This window comes from Bufo gargarizans, chromosome 1 (assembly GCF_014858855.1).
Source record: "Bufo gargarizans isolate SCDJY-AF-19 chromosome 1, ASM1485885v1, whole genome shotgun sequence".
Taxonomy (NCBI): domain Eukaryota; kingdom Metazoa; phylum Chordata; class Amphibia; order Anura; family Bufonidae; genus Bufo; species Bufo gargarizans.
This window is the reverse complement of record NC_058080.1, coordinates 124,023,558-124,046,896: the sequence shown is the minus strand read 5'-3', so window position 1 is coordinate 124,046,896 and position 23,339 is coordinate 124,023,558. Positions and strand designations below refer to the sequence as shown.

Sequence of the window (23,339 nt, the reverse complement as noted above, 5' to 3'; positions counted from 1 at the left end):
AAACACTGTCAACATATTGCATTGTGTGCTACATAGCGCTTCTTTACTGGTGGGAGCCATGTATTTGATTCCACTTCTGACATGGCCTGTATGTTCATATGAACTACCTCTAGTACTGCTGACTAAGCGATGGGTTAATTAGCTTATTTTTTTATTATTTATATGCATTTGTGGAGGTGTAGAGGAACGTTGTAAGTACCACCATCGAAGGGATCCATGGCGCTGGATTTTATTGTATTCAGATCTTTTATCATGGATGCAAAAAAATACAGGCGTATTTTTAGTGTATGCTTTGTACAGAATATGGGAATCCTAGACTTGACTGATAAAAGTTTCAGATAGGAAGGGTAGCAAACTAGCAGGTACATTTTAGCATACTTTAGTATACAGTACAGTAAGTCCTATCAATGTTAATTTAACACACATCAGCCAATGAATGTAGTGAAATTACCCAGGAATACGCTTGCCATTAGCATGCTAAATAGGCCTCATTTTCCCTTTTTGATTTCTTACAATGATGTGTTATCCATGGTGCATTTGGAAACACATGGCTACATATTGGGTCAGTAGTGTATACTTGCATGTGTATTGGTCCAGAGAGAAAAAGATGTATAATTACAAAACATACTGTAATTTGCAATATTGGAGTTTATATTGTCTGGCTTAGGATACTTTCACATTCGCGTTTTGGGCGGATTCGTTATGGATCTGCAAAAACAGATCCATTACAGTAATACAACCGCATGCATCCGTCATGAACAGATCCGTTTGTATTATCTGTAACATAGCCAAGACGGATCCATCATGAACTCCATTGAAAGTCAATGGGAGACGGATCCGTTTTCTATTGTGTCAGAGAAAACGGATCCGTCCCCATTGACTTATTTTGTGTGCCATGACTGAAATGTTTGGCTCAATTTCATCAGACAGACACCAAAACACTGCAAGCAGCGTTCTGGTGTCCGCCTCCAGAGCGGAATGGAGACGGAACGGAGGCAAACTGATGCATTCTGAACGGATCCTTATCCATTCAGAATGCTTTAGGGCAAAATTGATCCATTTTGGACCGCTTGTGAGAGAACTGAACGGATCTCAGAAACAGAAAGCCAAAACGCAAGTGTGAAAGTAGCCTTAGCCAGTTATGGGGAATTAGCCTTTGTTTTTTCTTACCAGAACAGCATCAGTGACTGAAAAAACTAATAAAAATTGATGCCTGTCATGTGTCCTGCTTGTATCCTGGTATCTTAAAGGGGTTATCCGAGGCTGGAAATGCCCCTCCTTATGCCTGGGCCCCTATCTACAAAATAAGCGCGTTTTCTATAACTATGGCATTATTGTACGATATTTGTGTTTGCAGAGTGCTGTTGCATATATATATATTTCTATATAGCATTTTTACAGCTATGCCATTGCTGCTGGTATATTTCATTCAGTTGATTATATTAATCATATATCCACCATTCAGCCACATTTACATTGCTGTGGGATTGCCTGTTCTTACCGGATAGAACAGTGCAGCAGGCCAAACAATGCTGACAGTCAAAAAGCAACAACAACCTGACAGAAGATGCTGGTAGTGTGTCATGTATGTGTTTCTATAATAAGAGATTGCAATTGAGGCATGGTTGCAAAATTCCTTGTCCTCTGAAATCCTTGCCAGCAATCATTAACCAAATAAACACACCCTCCTCTAACACGTGCCTGCTGTTTGATGTTTCCTGATTCCTGTACCTATACTGTGAAAAAAAGATATTGTATTTATTGCTTATCTATATATGTATATGCTTGCAGGAAATGTGTGTGTAAGAAAATGTAACCAGCACATGCTGAATGTGTCGGATATAGGTGGCCATACACCTTGAAACCCGCTGATTTCAGGGGGTTCGGCCAACTATCTAATGTGTATGGGGCCTCCTAACTGCCCCCCACCACCAATGTCGGAAGGTGATAAGTGTAGGGCATGGACTAGAATTCAATAGCTGATCCATTTGCGCTGGTGGAGATCAGCTTCTGCCAGAGGTGTCTGGCAGCGATTTTCTCCCCTCTCCCCATTATGTACATATAGGAGGATCAGGGGACATTTATCTCATGTGTATGGCCAGCTTTAAAGGTCTCACTTCAGGAAATGGCGTTTATCATGTAGATAAAGTTAATACAAGGCACCTACTAATGTATTGTGATTCTCCATATTGCCTCCTTTTCTGGCTGGATGCATTTTTCCATCACATTATGCAGTGCTCGTTACCACCGCTGCAGCGCAGATATGAGATGGCCGGGATGGGAGCTGCTGCGCACTTCTTTCTGTGCACAAAAAGTCCTTTCCAGTCTAGTGACCGTACAGAAGCATTAACCCTTGGGAAAACCATGTTGTGTTATTTGCTGAGAGCGACTTGTGTTGCTGAACCCCTTGATGACATCTATTATGTTTGTAATTTACAGTAACTGGGTACATGTATGTGTTAACACTGCAAAGCCTCATGAGCAGTCATAGGGACAGATTTATCATTAGGATAGGCCATATTTGTGCTGTGAAAATGTCACAGACAGTGTGCCCAAGTGACATTTGTCCACCAGCCTCGCCACTTTCCCCAAAAAGGGGCGTAAAGGGGACGGAGGGCCCATATACCATTCTTGCACAGAGGCCTCAGGATGGTCGTCTCTACTTGGCTTTTTGTGGACCCCCACTGACCAGTCATTGGTGATCCACCGTAGTGATATGCCACTAATGTTTTTAAAGTGTCTCCTATTGGTTGGTGAGGCAACTGGGGAGGCATTTTTTACATAAGTGGGTTCAGGAGACACATTTTTAAGATACATTAAGCACATGTTTTTCATTTTGGTGTGGACTTCATCCATAAGTGTATCTCCTTGTTCTGGCCTGTGATGCTGAGTAGGAAAAGATTGAGAAGCCATGGTCTATGTTGAAACAACCCTTTTGAAGGAAATGTGTCGGTAATTTTCTTTTTTTTGTGCCAGTTAAAATTAGATAGTAACACATCTCCTTTTTCTAATCTGTTTTTACTTTCTGACTGTAGATTTCTTTATTATATTTCCTGTAAGGAACCTATAAGGTCCTTGTTTTATAAAATCATCCTCTTCATTTTTTTAGCAGGCCTACTAATCAATAAGCCCATACCTGAGCTTTGCAACATCCCAGAATAATACTTTACACCTTAGGTCACAGTCTATTTTCAGTTAGTTTTTTTGTGGTTTTGACTGACAGGTTTCAAGTGTTTGTTTCTGTTCTCTCCAAAGATGTTTGACCTTGTATTGCCATTGATGGAAAGCATAGAGAAGAGCAGGAAAGCTTTCTGCATACCAGCAATATCTACATCACATACAGAACTGAGGCTGCCTGAGCAAGATAGTGCTGAAGGTTACTTGCCTTGTAGTGGACATCTGTCATTAGGCCAACAAGCTGGCACGGCTTTCTCACTGGATAAGGTGCTGTTAAAGTCTGCTTGTCACCCAGTGGAGGCCGCATTATTGTCGACTGAACAAATAGTCATCCCATCACTTCTCTTGGAACAAAGGAGCAGATTTACCAGCACTATGCCAGTGTAGGTCAGAATTCCATTTGAGGAACATACAGTGAGTTGTAATAAAGGGAGTGTCCAGGTTCAGAGCCCCCCTAATAATATGAGTATTTCATGCTCCAATGCTCTCCTTTGCCCTGAGCTGAATCGCGCAGGGCGAAGGCTTTTTTTAGGAGATCCGGTGACATACTGGGCTGTCCGTAGGGACTGGTAGGCAGAGGCTTCCGTCCAGCAGTGTATTTGGTGACCTCACCGGGGCATGATGGGTGCGCTTTATCGGTGCCCTAGCCTCTAGAACAGCTAGGGCAGCGCTAAAGCCTTCCCATCAGAGCCGGTGACGTCACCGAATACACTGCTGGGTGGAAGCATCTGTCTAGTAGTGTAAAAACATAGTCAAAAAAGCCCTTACCCTGCACAATCCAGCACAGGGCAAGGGAGAGATGCTAATATCAGGGGGCTGCCTGGGTGAAAATGGGGAGATGTCCGAGTTCAGCATTGCACCTGGACAACACCTTTAAGAGGAACACACACCTTTTTAAAAAGTTGGTGTATCTTTGATCTATCCATGCACCACAAACTTTCTGGCATAAGTTATGATAAATCATTCTGGCTGAGATGGCCCTGACCGCTTCCTCTAAGCCCTGTCTGATTTTTTTTAAGTGGTGTGAACTACAGGAAATATAAAAACGTTGGAAGGTATAGCACAAGACAGGGGCGTAGCTATAGGGGGTGCAGAGGTAGCAGTCGCTACCGGGGCCCAGGAGCCTGAGGGGCTCAAAGACCCTTGTGCCAAATAAGACACTGGCATTATAGAAAGTGCATGCTGGTCAATTTACACCTCTGGCTGGAGGGAAGGGGTTAGGTCAAGAATTTGGCATGAGGGGGTGCCTTTTCAATGTTTGCCTCAGGCAGCAGGAAGGCTACGTGCTCCCCTGCCCCTTTCCAACAAGCTCTGAGGGAAGGGGGGCCCAAGCTGAACTCTTGCACTAGGGCCCATGAGCTTTTAGCTACCCCCCTGGCACAAAAAATTGTGTGCCCTGAAAATTGGACACTTTTTATGACAGAAAACTGATCCACAGGCCATGTTAAATCCCCACCAAAGTGTCTCATGTCTTAGTGATGTCACATTACCCTATTAAACATATATATAGCTGTTCTACAAAATAGATTTTGCTCACTAGTTAGATACATTTGCAGTGAGCTGATGGTTTAGTTTACGCACAACTGCATTATTTTCAGGAGTTATCTCATAATTAATATTTATGACATCAGTGACACCACAAAAAGGTGGGATCACTGGGGGACTTGTGTTTGGGTTTACTTCCATGACTTGTATTCATTCCAGCGCAGCTCTCCTGACATTTTTGTTTCTGTAAATAACTGTATTCTCCATAAAATGTTTGAGCGTCTTCTTTTAGAACTCTTTGTAGGGCCATTCCTCTGTTATTCCTCTTAGGAATTTATGAATAAATTGACAACTTGGAGTTACTAGTTTAGAGTTGTGTCCTTACACAGTCTGACAGTTTCCATAAGTGGTTCCAGTCTGTGTATGAACATGCTCCTTTGACTAGAGGAATGGTAAGTTAATTATTCTTTAACCCCTTAAGGACGCAGGGCGTACCGGTGCGTCCTAACTTTAAATCGGGATTCCGGCGCCCCAGGGGTTAATCTGAACAGGATGCCGGCTGAAATCATTCAGCCGGCATCCTGTCACAACGACAGGGGGGGTCATGTGACCCCCCCCCCCCCCGTGTCGCCGATCGCAGCAAACCGCAGGTCAATTCAGACCTGCGGTTTGCTGCGCTTTTTGCAGTTTCTGCAGTTTCTGCAGGGGGGGTGTCGCAGGCGGTGGGGACGTTGCGGGAGGTGGGCGGTGCGGCAGGCGGGATCGCGATCCCCCGCCCGCCTCCCCTTGAAAATTCGTTGGCTTCTAGTGGGTATACCAGGGTGTCAGCACATTGCTGACACCCTGGTATAAACGGCTGGCATCTGTGCAGATGTCAGCCGGTTAACCCTTTCCATACCGCGGTCCGTACGGACCGCGGTATGGAAAAGGTTAACAGTCATCGGTCAGGGAGCTCCCTCCCTCTCCATCGGGGGGCTGCTGTGCCTTTGCAGCCCCCCGATGGAGAGGGAGCGAGCCCCCCGACAGCCCCCCTCAGCCCTGTGATTACCCTTCCCCGTCTGCGAAGTTGTGGCAGATGGGGAAGGTTCCCATGGCAACAGGACGCCTTCTCAGGCGTCCTGCTGTCCATGGTGCTGAACAGATCTATGCTAAAGGCATAGATCTGTTCAGACAAAGTGTAAGTAAAATACAGTACAGTACAATATATATTGTACTGTACTGTATTATACACACATCAGACCCACTGGATCTTCAAGAACCAAGTGGGTCTGGGTAAAAAAAAAAATGTTAAAAAATGTGAAAAAAGTTAAGATAAAAAAAAACATTTATCACTGGATAAAAATTAAAAAAATAAAATACACTACACATATTAGGTATTGCCGCGTCCGTAACGACCTGATCTATAAAACGATCATGTTACTTTCCCCACACGGTGAACACCATAAAAATAAAAAAATTAAAACTATGAGAAAATTGAAATTTTGCCCACCTTACTTCCCAAAAAAGGTAATAAAAGTGATAAAAAAGTCGCATGTACGCCAAAATAGTACCAATCAAACCGTCATCTCATCCCGCAAAAAATGAGACCCTACTCAAGATAATCGCCCAAAAACTGAAAAAACTATGGCTCTTAGACTATGGAAACACTAAAACATGATTTTTTTTGTTTCAAAAATGAAATCATTGTGTAAAACTTACATAAATAAAAATAAAGTATACATATTAGGTATCACCATGTCCGTATCGACCGGCTCTTTAAAAATATCACATGAGCTAACCCCTCAGGTGACCACCGTAAAAAATAAAAAATAAAAACGGTGTAAAAAAAGCCATTTTTTGTCATCTCACGTCACAAAAAGTGTAATAGCAAGCGATCAAAAAGTCATATGCACTCCAAAATAGTGCCAATCAAACCGTCATCTCATCCCGCAAGAAATGAGACCCTACTCAAGATAATAGCCCAAAAACTGAAAAAACTATGGCTCTTAGACTATGGAGACACTAAAACATTTTTTTGATTTTAAAAATGAAGTTATTGTATGAAACTTACATAAATAAAAAAAATTGTATACATATTAGGTATCGCCGCGCCTGTGACAACCTGCTCTATAAAATTACCACATGATCTAACCTGTCAGATGAATGTTGTAAATAACAAAAAATAAATAAAAAAATGTGCCAAAAAGCTATTTCTTGTTACCTTGCCGCACAAAAAGTGTAATATAGAGCAACCAAAAATCATATGTACCCTAAACTAGTACCAACAAAGCTGCCACCCTATTCCGTACTTTCTAAAATGGGGTCACTTTTTTGGAGTTTCTACTCTAGGGGTGCAACAGGGGGGCTTCAAATGGGACATGGTGTCAAAAAAACGTTCAGCAGTTTACGAACACATATGGGGTGTTTCTGTAAACTACAGAATCAGGGCCATAAATAATGAGTTTTGTTTGGCTGTTAACCCTTGCTTTGTAACTGGAAAAAAAATATTAAAATGGAAAATCTGCCAAAAAAGTGAAATTTTTAAATTATATCTCTATTTTCCATTAAATCTTGTGCAACACCTAAAGGGTTAACAAAGTTTGTAAAATCAGTTTTGAATACCTTGAGGGGTGTAGTTTCTTAGATGGGGTCACTTTCATGGAGTTTCTACTCTAGGGGTGCTAATGTGGAAATTAGAATGACTGGGCACTAATGAGGAAATTAATATGGAGCAAGCTATGCATTTTCCTCAGGCTTGATTAATTGGAATAGTTAGGCTCTATATTTTCTACATAAATTAACTATTTACTTCCTGTTTATGTAGCTTATATAGAACCTAACTATTCCAGTTGATCAGTCCTGAGGAAGGCAGCGGAGTGCCATTGAAATGCGTAGCTTGTTGCATATTTATTTTTATAGTTATTTTAATAGGTCATCAGTATCTGATCATTGGGGGTCTAACACCTGGGACCCCTCCAATCAGCTTCTTGAGAAGGCATCAGCTCTCCTGTGAGCAGAGCCAGCTTCTCCCTGCTCATCAAGCACAGCACCGTCCATTTGATAACAGCTGTGCACCTCAACCCCATTCACTTCAATGGGGTAAAGCTCTGAGAAGGCCGCGGTGCTACAGAGGATAAGTTATTAGTATTAAAGTCTCAGAAAACCCCTTTAATTAGAGGTTTCCAGTGCAGAGCGCTGTTGTTGCAATTTTTTCTGTGATTTCTGCTCTGATCCTACATTAGGGAGATATCACTGGATGTATAAGGTATAGTATGTGGTGCTGTATTCTCCTGTATGTGTGATAGAGCAGAATGTATATTCATCTAAATATGTCTTAGGTGTGTAGCACTAGGGTTGGGGACGATTATTACTTGTGGAGCCCAACCTTCAGGAACAGCCCAGGGCCTTTGGCCCACTTAATCCACCCTGCATCCAGTTGTACAGTATTTCTGCAGATTATTTTAAGTTTGTGTTTGCTGTACCTAAAACAATATTCTATGCTGGAGAGCAGGAAGATAAATCTGAGACACACACCTGAGACATTCTAATCCTGAAGCCTCTTAAATGGGATTGGTTTTTTTTATCACCGAGGCTGTATTGAAGCAGTAAAACCATTTGAGACAATTACAATATTTCTTCTCACTGACAGGTAGTTTATTGAATGCTAAAGGCCTTAAATCCTTTCAGGATTTCATCTCAGTATATCATATTTATGTGACTTAGTAAATTATATTCACTGGTGTAATCGCTTAAAGAGTTTTTTCGATACTTAGATATTGAGGCGTATCCTCAGTATAGGTCAGCAATATATGATCAGTGGGTGACCGACAGCCCACACCTCCACTGATCAGCTGTTTGCTGCCACCAGAAACTATACTTAAAGGGAACCTGTCACCGGGATTTTGTGTATAGCGCTGAGGACATGGGTTGCTAGATGGCCGCTAGCACATCCGCAATACCCAGTCCCCATAGCTCTCTGTGCTTTTATTGTGTAAAAAAACCGATTTGATACATATGCAAATTAACCTGAGATGAGTCCTGTCCATGACTGATCTCACATACAGGACTCATCTCAGGTTAATTTGCATATGTATCAAATCGGTTTTATTACACAATAAAAGCACAGAGAGCTATGGGGACTGGGTATTGCGGATGTGCTAGCTGCCATCTAGCGACCCATGTCCTCAGCTCTATACCCAAAATCCAGATGACAGGTTCCCTTTAAGGTTCCATCCACTACATAGCCTGCTGGGGTAGTGCAGCTCTGGGAGCTGATCCGCAGTATGCCAGCACCACAAACTTCCATCCACTATATAGGTTCCTGCTCTGGCAGCTGCCTGAAACAGTGGATTGGTGTGGTGAGCTGTGTTGCAGACTACCACCAATCTGATGTTGACCTATGCTAAGAACTAAGTACTGAAAAATTATTTAGGCTGTCAACAATTTATCATGGTCAAAACCGCTGCTAGACTCCCTTTAAGTTGCTCATACACCTTTAATATCTGCTGGCTGACCAGCTCATTTGGACGACAGCTCTCACAACATTCCTATACACATGTATGTTTGGCTCAGGAGGTTAGGGTTAGTCAAATGCTTAGGAGGCCTATAGAGATATGTTGTTATTTCCCCCCCCCCCCCCCCAATCTTTTTCCATCACCTAATGAGTGTTCCATACCTATCAATTTAGGCATGTTTATTAAGATCAGCGTTTTAGACGCAAGTCTTAATAAAGGCCCATCGCTGACGGAGGATCCGCCAAAGTTATGAAGAGAGGCGCTGGCCTCTCCATAACTTCAGTGCATCCAGCACGAGTTCTAAATGTAAGCCAGCTTCTGAGTTACATTTAGACCATTTTCAACAGTCATAGAAAATGGCGAAAGAGACGGGCCTGCCGTCCTGTCCCCTTCGCCGCCCATGCTACAGCCACAATTTTAGCCCTGGCGTGAGAAGGGCTAGGTCGCAGATAGTCTGCACCTGGAATATGCTTAATTTAGGCGTATTTAAGATCAATAAATGACCCCCATCGTGTTTCTGAACACAACAGTGCTCTCATATTCATAATCAGCCGCTTGATTTCTTTCCCCAAATTTGCAGCCACACTGAAAGCTAGCTTCCTGTTTCATCCTGACTTCTATCAGATCCAGCCTAGTAATGACTTTACGTGAGAATAAAACGCCATAAAAGTATTACTAACTAGCTGGGTAACAGCTAAGTCTCATTCTCTCTGATACTTCAGAGCAATTTTTAGGATTCAGCTATAAAATAGAAATTGTTTATACATGTAGATGGCAGGAAGCTCAGCATCAAATTCTTGTTGTGCATGCCGGAAAAGTGCTCTTACTTTGATCCTGTGGCTTGATTTTGTCTTTTGAAGGATGTTTATTCTATTCCTTAACACTATCAGAGATTCCTCTCATTATTTTACCCACATCGCCTGAAATGTAGTTTATTAAATTTTGTATATTTTGATATTGTGTTCAGAGTATCTGGGCCAGGTTTTTTTTTCCTAAAGAGGTTATCTGCTTTAGAAAATAAATTGTCTAACATCCTGTGTGTTAAAATATGGGTGTCGGCCATTAAAGGAATTTTCCAGATTTCGGCAACTTTTTACTTTTGGCCAGTACTGCACTGTACCTAAAGAAACCAATCCACTCACCTGCTCCCCATTGCTCAGTTCCACCACAGAGGCTCCTCTCAGCTATGTTTCCGGTCACAGATGGTGGACTTCTTTCTTTAGGGATAGTTAAAGCAAGAAAAACCCCTTTAAGGGCTTTCTCCCTCTGAAGGACTTGTCATCTCTATGTATTACAGGTCATTGTTTGCAGATAGAGGAAAAGACACTGCTTTCTTATGTAGGGAACACAGAAAGAAGCAAATTAACTGGTTTATTTCTGGGCACTGTTCATGCGGTTATAGTACTAGATTCCCTACACAGGTGATGTCCAGAGCAGTTTGTTACGTGACAAATGCGGTATAGCAGATGATACCTCGAAATAGAATTACAAATGATTGCTCACAGATAGTTTAATACAAATTGTGTTTTCTCCTATTTTATCTTCAGTCAAAAATGGATATGGAGCACCCGAATGTATATGCAGCCTTACATTCACAATGGTATAAAAAGAAGCATTACTCACCTCACCGATATCCCACTGCTGTTCCAGTCCCTGCTGATGTTCACTTCATTTTACCAGATCAGCACACTGAAAATGATAGGAAAGGCCCGCTCAGCCAGTCACTGCTGAAGTGGATCACTGCTTTTGCCAGGGAGTGGTTGAGCAAGCCTTTCCTGGCATTTCAGGCATGTCTAGCTAGGACCAGGCAGTGGAGGTTTATGGATTAGTGAGCTTCAGTATCAATAATTTTTTTTTACATTTTACCCACTATGAACCCCATTTAAAAAAAAAAATGTTTTTCACAGTACCATGTATTGCATATGTGGTCAGATTTGCCAAAAAATTTATGCAAAGGGAATCTGTCAGCAGATTGGTACCTATGAAACTGGCTGACCTGTTGCATGTGCGCTTGGCAGCTGAAGGCATCTGTGTTGGTCCTATGTTTATATGTGCCCACAGTCCTGAGAAAAATAAAGTTTTATTATATGCAAATGAGCCTCTAGGAGCAATGAGGGCATTGCAGTTACACCTAGATTCTCAGCTCTCTCTGCAAATGCTGATTCCTCTCCACACTTAGCCCTGTCAATCAAAGTGCAGGGGGGCGTGGCAGTTGAAGAGAGACCAGGAAATGCCCCCATTGCTCCTAGAGGCTCATTTACCTATATTAATACATAATTTTTCTCAGTAATGCAGTCACATATAAACATGAGACAAACCCAGATGCCTTCAGCTTCCAAGCACACATGTAACAGGTTAGCCAGTTACATAGGTACAAATCTGCTGACAGATGCCCTTTAACTAGACATTATGCTTGTTATATTATACAGCTCAGTGTATACATACAGTAGGGACTGTATACACTCAGCACCCCTGACTGCACATGTACACATGTAGAACTGACTGCCAATGAAGCTAGTACTTATTTTATTACAAGTGCCTTGTACATATTAAATTGTATGAAAGTCTATATATAAGTGGCTTTGTGGTGATTAGCTATAAACTTGGTTATGTCCCGTGTTCATAGCAAAGCATACCGTACCACTCCGGGTATACTATGCATTTGTGAGAAAATAAACCAGACTGCCTGAAATACATGTTTTGTTAATCATGGTTCAGCATGAAGCTAAATTTATTAGATGCTTTTTTAGCCTGCCGTGCACGGAACGAGAAAATAGTTCTCAGCTATTTCTCGGTGGGAATCATCAGCCCGCAATAGTCCCAGGACGATCATCTACTTCCATAGGTATTTCCACTATTTAGGGGTATGTTGCATGGTTAGTAGTGTAGAGCGAGCACCAAAGTGCTCGTGTGCTCGAGTAGAACACTTTGCGATGCTCGGGTGCTCTACAGAGCACCCGAGCACAATGGAAGGGGTCGCCTGGGCCCTTCTCACAGTCTGCCAGTGGAAGTTTTTGAGGATGTATTTTGTGCTGCTGGCAGTATTTTGTGATGGACTGTGGTATTTGGCTTTGTTGGGGTGGTATAATGTGCCACAATATGGTATTACTGGCCCTGCCTTGCATAAATTTGGACCTGACTACAAAACTGGGCCACTTTTAGTATTCTTTCCAGGGCCAACACAGGAGTAATGGCTGCACATGCACTACTTTCCCCTTCATTGCTATAGGACTACTGAAACTAACAAAGCATGCTTTCTTGGCTATTTTTTGAACTCCTATAGCAGTGAATGGAGAGAGCCTAGCATGTACCACCTCTCCATTCAGTGCAGGTCCTGTTCTTGGGACCTTATGAGAACACCTATCACAAATGTATGACATAATCTGTGGATATGCCAGAAATGTCCAGATAGGAATATATCCTTTAATGGGGTTGTCCCATCAAATATATTCTAGATTTTTCAAACCAGCACCTAGTTCTGAATACTTTGTAAATGCATGTCCAGTATTTTTCGCCCTATAAGATGCACCTGCCCATAAGAGGCATCTAGGTTTTAGAGGAGGAAAGTAAGAAGAAAATATTTTTAATTACACTTCAGATCATCCCACCAATCAGAACCGCAATGTTAATGAGACCTCAGTTTAGAGCCCCAATCAAACCCCCAAAGTAAATCAGACCTCAGATCAGACCCCCAGTGTTAAGACCCCCAATCAGACCCCCCCCCCATGTTAATTAGACAGTCAGAACTCAGATCAGAACCCCAATGTTAATAAGACCCCAGTCAGACCTCAGATCAGACTTCTAATGTTTAAAAAAGGCTAATACACACACAAATGAAGGGACCTGGTAGCCAGACTGTGGGCTGCAGCATAGGGCAGGAGTCAAGCGGCTAGCCCCGGGTAGAAGCTAGGTGAGTGATGTGGTGCCTATGCCCACCCCAGATAGCAGGACAGTGGAAGGCATGACACATGTTCTCCTGGAGGGCCGTTCTTTTCTCTCTATAGATTTGATAGGGACACATTATAATTTATAATAATTTCTAATTGGTGCATTTAGATAACAAACCCTCCTTTAGTAAAGAATACGGACTTTATTTAGAATTGCCCAAAGTCTTTGCTTAAGGTATGGACCATTTGTCTTTTTGAATCAAACCATTATCAGTCAAGTTAAAGTGTTTCATGTTCAACAAGAATATAATAGGAAGAACAGAACAAACTAAATCTAAATAATTAACAAAACTCGTGCTCAGTTGCCTTAGTGTTTCATAAAATATGTAAAAGTATCACAGCCTGAATTCACCAAGGAAGCAGCGAGGTTTCAAAATAACTCAAGAGAAGGAATTTTAATGAATAGATTGCAGAGGCTATGAATATAGCCTGGCAGATAATGCTGGGTTACTGCCCGGTGCGTTGTATTAATACGTTCACAGCACTTAAACAGATATCCTCAGTCTTATGCATGCCTCTGGCTACTGGTCACCTTGACTTTCTTTACACAGTAAGTATGGTAAACACAAGAAGTCCATTCCTAATCCATCCATGGTGAATCAATAGACTCTACGTGTAGATGAGCAATGTAGGGGCTGATGTAATGTGGTTTACATCAGTAAAGCAGGTGTAAGAGCAGTAGTCGCATTTCTGTTACCAGTATGGCTGCGATGGGCACTACAACATAACACAACATAAAAAGGCCAAGCTGGACCATGTAACTATAATAAAATTACCTAATTATGTTCTACTGTTTGATTTACTGTTCTAACGTCTTATTTAAGGAGATGCAGTGCTAGGGGCTCTCCATTGTTTACCAGACACAGCGCCTTAAAATTGTATGGTGGCTGTGCTTGGTATTGTACTTTAGTATCATTAAAGATCCCCTCGAATGCTTGGGCTCCTCATATACATTATACTTACCTGCTCCCCGACACTCGTGTCGCTCTGGATCTCTGCATGGCCGCCACTGCATCTCCCCATCATCGTTTATCAAAACATCTGGGTGAGTAGCCAATAGCAGGCCACGACGGTGAGCAGCTAGGGAGGCTTGTCCCAGTCGTGGCCTGCTATTGGCTGCCCCCCCATCGCCGGATGTTTTGATCTGCATTGAGGGAATCTTTTAGACTTCACATAAACCCTTTAAGGTACTTTCACATGACTTTTAAAAGAAAAGGGTGTTAAAGCAGCAAAATGTCCCGTTTTTAAACAGCCTTTTTTAATGGATGCTTTTTAAAAAGGGCCATTAAGAATAGCTCCCTTTAATTGTATAGGGGACGTTGGCCTGTGAAAATGGCCAAACAAGGAGAATTGGCCTAATTTTTTACAGCCGTTATTCACTGGCCATTAAAAAAAAAAAAAAAAAAACAGCCATGTAAATATGCCCACAGACTCCCATGGTTCTGGAAATGGCCCTTTTTTTTTTACAGTCGTCAGACTGACTTTTTTTTCCCATTTTTGTGTGTGAATGCAGCCTTACTTGAATAGGAGTGAGCCTCAGAAAAGTAATGTGACCATGCTATGCCAAAGCTTGACATCAAAGGTTCCCAAAAACGGCCACTGTCCTCTCCCAAATGTTATACCCTTTTAAACAGCTGATCGGCAGGTGTGCCAGGAGTTGTACTCCCACCAATAAGAAATTGATGACTGAGCCAAAGGGTAGGTCATCAATATTAAAGCCTAAGAAACCCTAATAACAATATAAAAAGGAATTTGATTACTTAAAAAAAAATGCATTAAACACACTTCTCAGAAATAGAAAAGGGAAAAAGGAAAAACACCATGAGAATCAGAGAAGGAGTGAAACCACATTGCACATTTCACCTGTAGGGACCCATTTTCTAGGACTTCAATATGAGCACTGTGCTAGCGCCAGTAGTCACGGCAAATACATTTTTATCATAATTAATTCTCCTGATGAATGGGTGCAACTGAAGCAGAAGAACATAGAGGCATTAAGGGTAGCCAGCAGCTGCAGGAGTATTAAGTTATCTACTGTAGGTAGGTCATTATGAATTACCTGAGGGCAGAGTCAAAGCCTAGAGGAAAAACATAGGGAGTACACCCTCCAACTCTGCACCTCCCACCTGTAGAAATGTCTGCACAACAATCACTATTAGGTCTCAATAGAAGTGTTTCAAACTTGCAGTGAAAAGGGAGTGTTCCAGCCGGCATGTAGGATTGTCTGGGTGGATGAGGCAATGGTTTCAGCTGACCAGAGGCCAGGTTTTGCTTAGTTACCAAACATAAAGTTGTAGCCTGTATGTTATGGTGCAGGATTAACATAATGACATTTGAATACCACATTGTAATCAATCATCAAGGCGTGTTCAAAATGCATATGTACATAAGCTGTTTTCGAGGAGGACGAAACCTAGTCTATGAATCTCTCACAGGTTGGTGGTCTCCACAAAGAGAAACTTCCTCATTTCCATCACGTCACTGGCCTCTCACCCAGCCAAACCAGTACCCTGCTCTGCACTGACGAGGGCCAGAACCCTGAAACATCTGTCTATGGATAGGTGTATTTTTCTCATAGAAAAGATTCTGGTTTTAGATTACATCCCAACTCATTGTTCCAAGGGCCATTTAAAGCGCAAGACATTGACTGATAGGGTAGTCACCCAATAGATGGCTTTAAAGAGCTGGATGAGAGCTTATTTATATTCCTAACTGTACAGTCTCCACAAAGAGAAACTAAAGGAGTTATGCAGTGACAGATACTGATGACCTGTCCAAGTCCAGGCCCCCCCAGCCAATCAGTTTCAGGGACAGCAGCTGTGCTTGGTATTACAGCTCAGCCCTATTCTCTATAATGGGTCTGTATGGCAACTAGGCCATGTGACCGGGTTGGGGATGTCACATGGATTAGGTGAGTGCCACGGCCTCTTCAAACAGATGATTTGTGGGGGTCTGAGAATAGGTCGTCAATCATAAATATTGGATAGCCCCTTTAAAATATTTTTCAAACCAGCACCTGGATCTGAATACTTTAGTAATTGCATGTAATTAAAAAGTTTCTTGTATATACTCACAGAGGTGGTCACACATGCCCAGTTTAAATCTTCAACTTTCACTAGCTGTATCTTCTGTAGCAGTTGTAGCAGAAAGGACACCCCCCCCCCACACACACACACACCGACTGAGCTGTTTGCCTGAAATAAATCTAGCTGAACAATTGGAGCAATGAATTGGGAGATCTCTGGATCCATATGACGTACAGGGCTGGTTCTAGCTTTATTAGAAAGAGGTTGTCATGCAGTATTTGATGTCTGATTTTCAGTTTTTACATCAATCATGGCATAACCCCTTTAATTCCCTAAGAACAGATAAGCGCGGCTCATGAAGCTGATCAAGGATTTATTTTAAAGCCAAAAGAAACCATCAGTGATATTCCCTATATAAAACTGTTAGGTATTATTAGGATAATATGCAGATGGGAAATATCTGTGGAATCCATTTATTGGTTATTTGATTAATTTCCTTTTTTTTTTTTTACATTTCCTCCTATACCCATTCAGCGGGAGCTGTATAAATCCTGTGGATGCATGGTACCAGAATTAGATAAATGTAGTTGTAGGAAGAAACACAAGAGTACTTATGTTACTGATTACTCTCTGGTTCCCTTTGCGTCCCTCTATGTGTGTTGGTGACATCAGTGGTGCAGCAGTGATGTCACTACGATGGACTATTCCAGCTGCAGCTAGTGACGGCTATGGTCACCTTATGTATCCTCAGTATGGATGACACGTCATCAGGCACAATGGGACAAAGTGAGAAGTGGGGAATCACAGATGAATTGATAATGTAAGTCTTACGGTTTAACTCATTTGCCCGTGTGGTGGGAATCCAGCGCTAAGTATGAGGAAAAAAACTAGGTTTGCCAACTCTCTGTAAATCGCTGAGCAGTCTGTAAAAATAAGAAACTTTTGGCCACTGTCCATATTAAAAAATAGATGCGCCTGTGATTTCTTTCGAGGTCAGGGGTGCAGCTTTTTCTGACTGTGATTACATAATACTGTATGATAAGCACAGAAATTAGAAAGGGCAAACCTGAGCCATCCGTTCTCTATAGTCAGTGATTATCGCTTTTTTTTTTTTTTTTGCTCTTAAATGCATTTTAACTTTAAAAGCCATAGACTGTTGCTCATAATCCCAGTTTCTTATGCTGTGGTGAGGGGATGCTGTAAATAAGCTGCAAGTCCTGTTGGCACATGTAAGGGATCATCATGACTAACCGGGATGAATTGGAGCAGTGTTGAGTTCCACAAGCTTTTTTTCACGGATGCCACTGCTGGTTAAGTTACATTGTCTGAAAGAATAGCACTAGTGCCGTCTCCATTAGCAGCCCGCAAACACTCCAAGAATGTGGTAGCCTCAGTCATAATTTGTAGCTCTTTTGCTTGGCTGAGGTTGAAATCAAAGAAACTTTATGAAAACACAACAGAAATGATTGGACTCGCTCTAGTTTTATACGGCTTTAAAAAAATGTGAACGGCGTATAAATGAGTCCCAAACTGAATGCCTGGCATTTTACGTGATACCTTTAATAACGCTGTGTGGCCAGAGCTCTCCATATGTCTATACTTAGATTTTATGTGTCTGCAATAAAAACAATGGTATTAAAATGTAAATGTGAGCTGGAGCCAGTGCATGTTGAGTCCGCGGTGAATATCGGAGAATAGAGGCTTTACCATTCAGTAAGCCACTTGTTTAACCGTGTAGTGCTGTTGCCTATCCTATCATCTCTGATCACAGTACATGTAGTCTCTATATGATGTAGCAATTCTGGAGCATCTTTTCTGAAAACTCTGTGTTGTGATGTTCCTCTATTATTCCTCTTAGACATTTATTAAATTGGCAACTGGATGTTCCTATTTCTCTTGTGAATGGGATGTGTCCCTACACAGTCTGGCACTGGCAGCTCTGAATGGGCAGTGCCACACTGTGTAAGATGTAACTCTTAATTTCAAGGGGGAATAACATAGGAATGGCACAATGCAGAGTTTTAAGAAAAGATGCTCCAGAATTGTAATGTAATGGGAATGGCATGCATTTACCCAAACAGACAGGACAAGTGACAGGTCCTCTTTAAAGGGCATCTGTCAGCAGCTTTGTACCTATGACACTGTCTGACCTGTTACATGTGCACTTGGCAGCTGAAGACATCTGTCTTGGTCCCATGTTCATATGTGCCCGCATTGCTGAGAAAAATTATGTTTTCATGTATGCAAATGGACCTCTAGGAGCAACGGGGGCGTTGTCATTACTCCTAGAGGCTCCGCACTCTCTGCAACTGCTGCACCCTCTGCACTTTGATTGACAGGTCCAGGCAGTGTAAACGTCATCATGTCTGGCCCTGTCAATCCAAGTGCACAGGGCTCGGCAGTTGCATTGGTACAAATCTGCTGACAGATGCCCTTTATAGGGAGTCTGCCCAATAAGCCATTACTATGGAGGTGCAGTGCACTTCAAGACATTTAAAACCGTTCAGCTTTGTTGACTGACTTCTTTTTGCTGAGAAACTGTACATTTTTATTTGCCAGTGAGCTGGAAAGCAGTCACCAGGTTGGCAAATGTTTTCAAGAACAATCGCCACCCCTTTCTTCTCCACACTGCCCAACTTTGCCTTGATTGAAATGCCATGAAATCACGCACGTGTGCCGTGCTTAGCATATCAGTACGGGCTTTTCCCACTACCAGGAGTCTACCGTTCAGGCACACCACATGTGGACAACACAGCGAATGTGCAGAATTTTGTGATTGCATACAGTGACGTCAGAGATAGTGTTGGGCGCGAATATTCAAATAGCAAATATTAATCGCGAATATCGGCACTTCGAGAATTCAGGAATATTTAGAATGTAGTGTTATATATTAATAATTTAGAATATTTTAGATTTTTTTTCATCAGTAACCTCCCTTCTTGCTTGTGGGCCAATGATAAGGTGGTAATGTCTTTGTCTGAGCTTAGCAACATCCCTAGCAACCAATAGGAAAGTTGCCTACTCCTTACTATATAAGAACCTCCCCAGCAGCCCTCGTATGCAGGATTTTGCAGATCTGAGAGAGAGAGCGGTGTTATTGCTGTGCTCTCTGCTTTCCTGTGTCATTACATTAGATAGTTATTTAGCTAATATATATATATATTTCGTAATTTTTTTTCATCAGTAACCTCCCTTCTTGCTTGTGGGCCAATGATAAGGTGGTAATGTCTTTGTCTGAGCTTAGCAACATCCCTAGCAACCAATAGGAAAGTTGCCTACTCCTTACTATATAAGAACCTCCCCAGCAGCCCTCGTATGCAGGATTTTGCAGATCTGAGAGAGAGAGCGGTGTTATTGCTGTGCTCTCTGCTTTCCTGTGTCATTACATTAGATAGTTATTTAGCTAATATATATATATATTTCGTAATTTTTTTTCATCAGTAACCTCCCTTCTTGCTTGTGGGCCAATGAGAAGGCTGCAATGTCTTTGTCTGAGCTTAGCAACATCCCTAGCAACCAATAGGAAATTTGTCTACCCCTTCCTATATAAGAACCTCCCCAGCAGCCCTCGTATGCAGGATTTTGCAGATCTGAGAGAGACAGCGGTGTTATTGCTGTGCTCTCTGCTTTCCTGTGTCATTACATTAGATAGTTAGCTTATATATATATATATATATATATATATATATATATATTACAGATAGTCAGTGTAGGTTAGATCGTGATATAGTGTAGGTGATAGGTTCTGCTGTCCATACATACATGCTACATACATAGTGCTGTGATGTCACAACTTCACAACAATACTTAGTGCACCAATCACTAATAAGTAGTCAGACCTGTTAAAATGGGAAGTTGCACGTATTGCGCCAACATATTCGCATCATTAGTGCCGATTTCGCAATCGCGAATATATTGGAGCACTCTATCTGCATATAAAGCTATTGTAATGTTCTGCCGTGCCAACCATTTTCTCCAGTCTCAGGAAACTTCTAGCAGCTTAAAAAATGTAGCTATAGTGACCCATGCCTGTATTTTGTGCGCATTACGCAAATATTACATTGCCGATTTTTCACGATCAAGAAAATCATTTCGAATTCGCTAATATATGACGAATATTCTACCAAATATTCGTGAAATATCGCAAATTTGAATAATGCCCCTGCCGCTCATCACTAGTCAGAGATTAGGGAGAATGTTAATCAAGGCAAAGCAGGTGGTGAGGGTGGCATTTAGGCACAAAAGCAAGAGCACTTCCAGAGCTGGGGATGGCACTCTGGAAAAGTACCCACTCATTTACATAAAGAATAAATGTTCTGTTTCTTGCCAGTATGAACAAGGTTTTAAATGCCTTCATGTGCACTTCACTTGCCTAGTAAAGGTTTATTGAGTATATACAAGCTGACAAGGTTAAAGGAGTCAGGCACCTTAAAGAAACTGTCCAGTACTTTTTTATTGATGACCTGGCCCGAGGATAGACCATCAATATCTGATGAGCAGGCTCAGACACCAAGTAGCTCCGACACCACTGTGTACTGGACGGAACTGGTGACTGCAGCACTACTATTGATAGAGCTTTGTAATTCCTGAACCTACTTAGCAGCAAGGAGAGAGAGCCCTCTCCTGAGTCCCTCTAAAGGCCCCTTAGACTCCCTGGGCAGATTAGATCTGACAGTGTAAAGGTGCCGCAGATTATGCCAATACTCTCGTTCATCAGGTAACGTGATAATTGGTGTGGTCACCCAAGATCTACTGCCAACAAACAATGACATTTCCATGGTTACGACCACCCTGCAATCCAGCAGCGGTGGTCATGCTTGCACGCTATAGAAAAAAGCATCGGCCTCCCTGGTGGCCGGGACAGTGGGAGATCACAAAGGCAGATTTATTTTCCTATAGTTTGCCAGCACGGCCAACGCTGCTGGATTACAAGGTGGTCGTAACCCTTGTATACGAGCAGTGTATATTGTGATGGAAAAATGAGTCCAGCCAGCAAAGGAGGCAATATGGACAATCACAATATATTAGTAAGTGGCTTGTATTAACTTTCTCTACATGATAATTTCCATTTGCTGAAGTGAGACAACCCCTTTAATGATCGCTCCTCCCCAAATGCAGTGGTCTCCTCCACTGACGAGCAGGCATTTGTCAGGAAGGAACGCTTCCTTACCAACAATTGTCAGCCTAAGGCCTAGTTCACACGAACGTTTTTTTTGCGGGTGTACGGGCCGTTTTTTTGTGTTCCGTATACGGTCCGTATACGGAACCATTCATTTCAATGGTTCCGCAAAAAAAACGGAATGTGTTCCGTATGCCTTCCGTTTCCGTTTTTCCGTTCCGTTGAAAGATAGAGCTTGTCCTATATTTGGCCGTAAATCACGGGTCGTGGCTCCATTCAAGTCAATGGATCCGCAAAAAAAACGGAACACATACGGAAATGCATCCGTATGTCTTCCGTTTCTGTTCCGTTTTTTCTGAACCATCTATTGAAAATGTTATGGCCAGCCCAATTTTTCCTATGTAATTACTGTAAACTGTACATGGCATACGGAAAAACGGAACGGAACAACGGAACGGAAACGGAAACACAACGGAACTCAAAAACGGAACAACGGATCCGTGAAAAACGGACCGCAAAAAACTATAAAAGCCATACGTTCGTGTGAACTAGGCCTAATAGAGCAGTATAAAAGGGCCATTATTCCTTGTTTTAGCGATCAGCAGGGGTCTCAGCAAACCAACCCTCATCGATATGTCACTATCACATTCCCATATCACAAGTTTCACATAGCATTACTACACTCAAGCTACTTGCTTTTTGCATTCTTGTCAGCTTGTTTCCTTCCGAATGCTCACATTTCCTAAGAGTTTTTTTCTTAAGGTTTTCTTCTTGTGAAAATCTGCAAACACAGTTTTTATTCTATTTAAATCTAGTTAAAGACAGCAGATGGCGGAGTATATGCCTTCCATTATACGCTGTGATGTTTAACAGGTAGAGATGTCTGGCACAAAACTATGCCAACGCCATATAAGTGACAAGAGAGACAGTTAAGCAGAACATTCCCTTAAATCTGTGGTGGTAATTGTCAATTCATTACATAGTAAAAGAAACTAGCACTAAGGCTACATGCACACGACCGTGCCGTTTTTTGCGGTCTGCAAACCGCGGATCCGCAAAAAACAGAAGCCGCCCATGTGCCTTCCATAATTTGCAGAATGGAAGAGGTGGCCCATTGTAGACATGCCTATTCTTGTCCGCAAAACGGTGCCACGGAACGGTGCAGCGGATGCGGACAGCACATGGAGTGCTGTCCGCATCTTTTGTGGCCCCATTGAAGTGAATGGGTCCGCATCCGAGCCGCAAAAACAGCGGCTGGGATGCGGACCCAAACAACGGCTGTGTGCTTGAGGCCTAACCCTAAGTTCACACCTGAGTGTTTTACAGCGCGTTCAAACGCGCTGTAAAACGCTCGACACGTGAAAACCAATGCTTCCCTATGGCCCTGGTTCACACTTGAGCGTTTTACAGCGCGTTTGAACGCGCTGTAAAACGCCCGACGCATAAACAAGTTCTTGAGCTTTTTTTGGGGCGTTTGTCGCGCGTTTTGGCCCATAGACTCATTAGACAACACTGCAGTCAATCACACAAACGCGTGTCAAACGCGCGTTTACTATTGCAAAAAACGCGCATAAAAACGCGCGACAAATACGCGTGTAAAACGCGCGTCTCAGAAACGCTCAGGTGTGAACCCAGGGTAAGAGTGTGTGCTGCAAAGAATTCAGATCATTTGGGGGTGAGAAGCGAACACCCATATTTTCTCTTTGTATGGATATGTGGCTGGCTTGCTAGTTATATACCGTAAGTGATATATGGGAGCCTAATTTACAGTAAATATCCACTGTATGGGGGAGATTTATCAAGACGCCTCATCAGTCCATGTGATTATAGCCCATAGCTGGCGTAGATTTGAGTCATCAATTATGCCAGAAAACTGGTTTAAATGATGATAAAGGTCCAGGGTCTATCGTACTGAGCACAAAACAATTTGATACATATGCAAATTAACCTGAGATGATCATCTCAGGTTAATTTGCATATGTATCAAATCGGTTTTTTTACACAATAAAAGCACACAGAGCTATGGGGACTGGGTATTGTGGACGTGCTAGCGGCCATCTAGCAACCCATGTCCTCAGCTCTATGCACAAAA

The 23,339-nt window shown here is 42.3% G+C and overlaps 1 protein-coding gene across 6 annotated transcripts in view; it reads left to right on the top strand.

The window, feature by feature from the left end:
• The window catches only part of SORBS2 (sorbin and SH3 domain containing 2), a 280,974-nt gene that overhangs the window by 108,136 nt on the left and 149,499 nt on the right, over window positions 1–23,339 (top strand). The window lies entirely within an intron of this gene.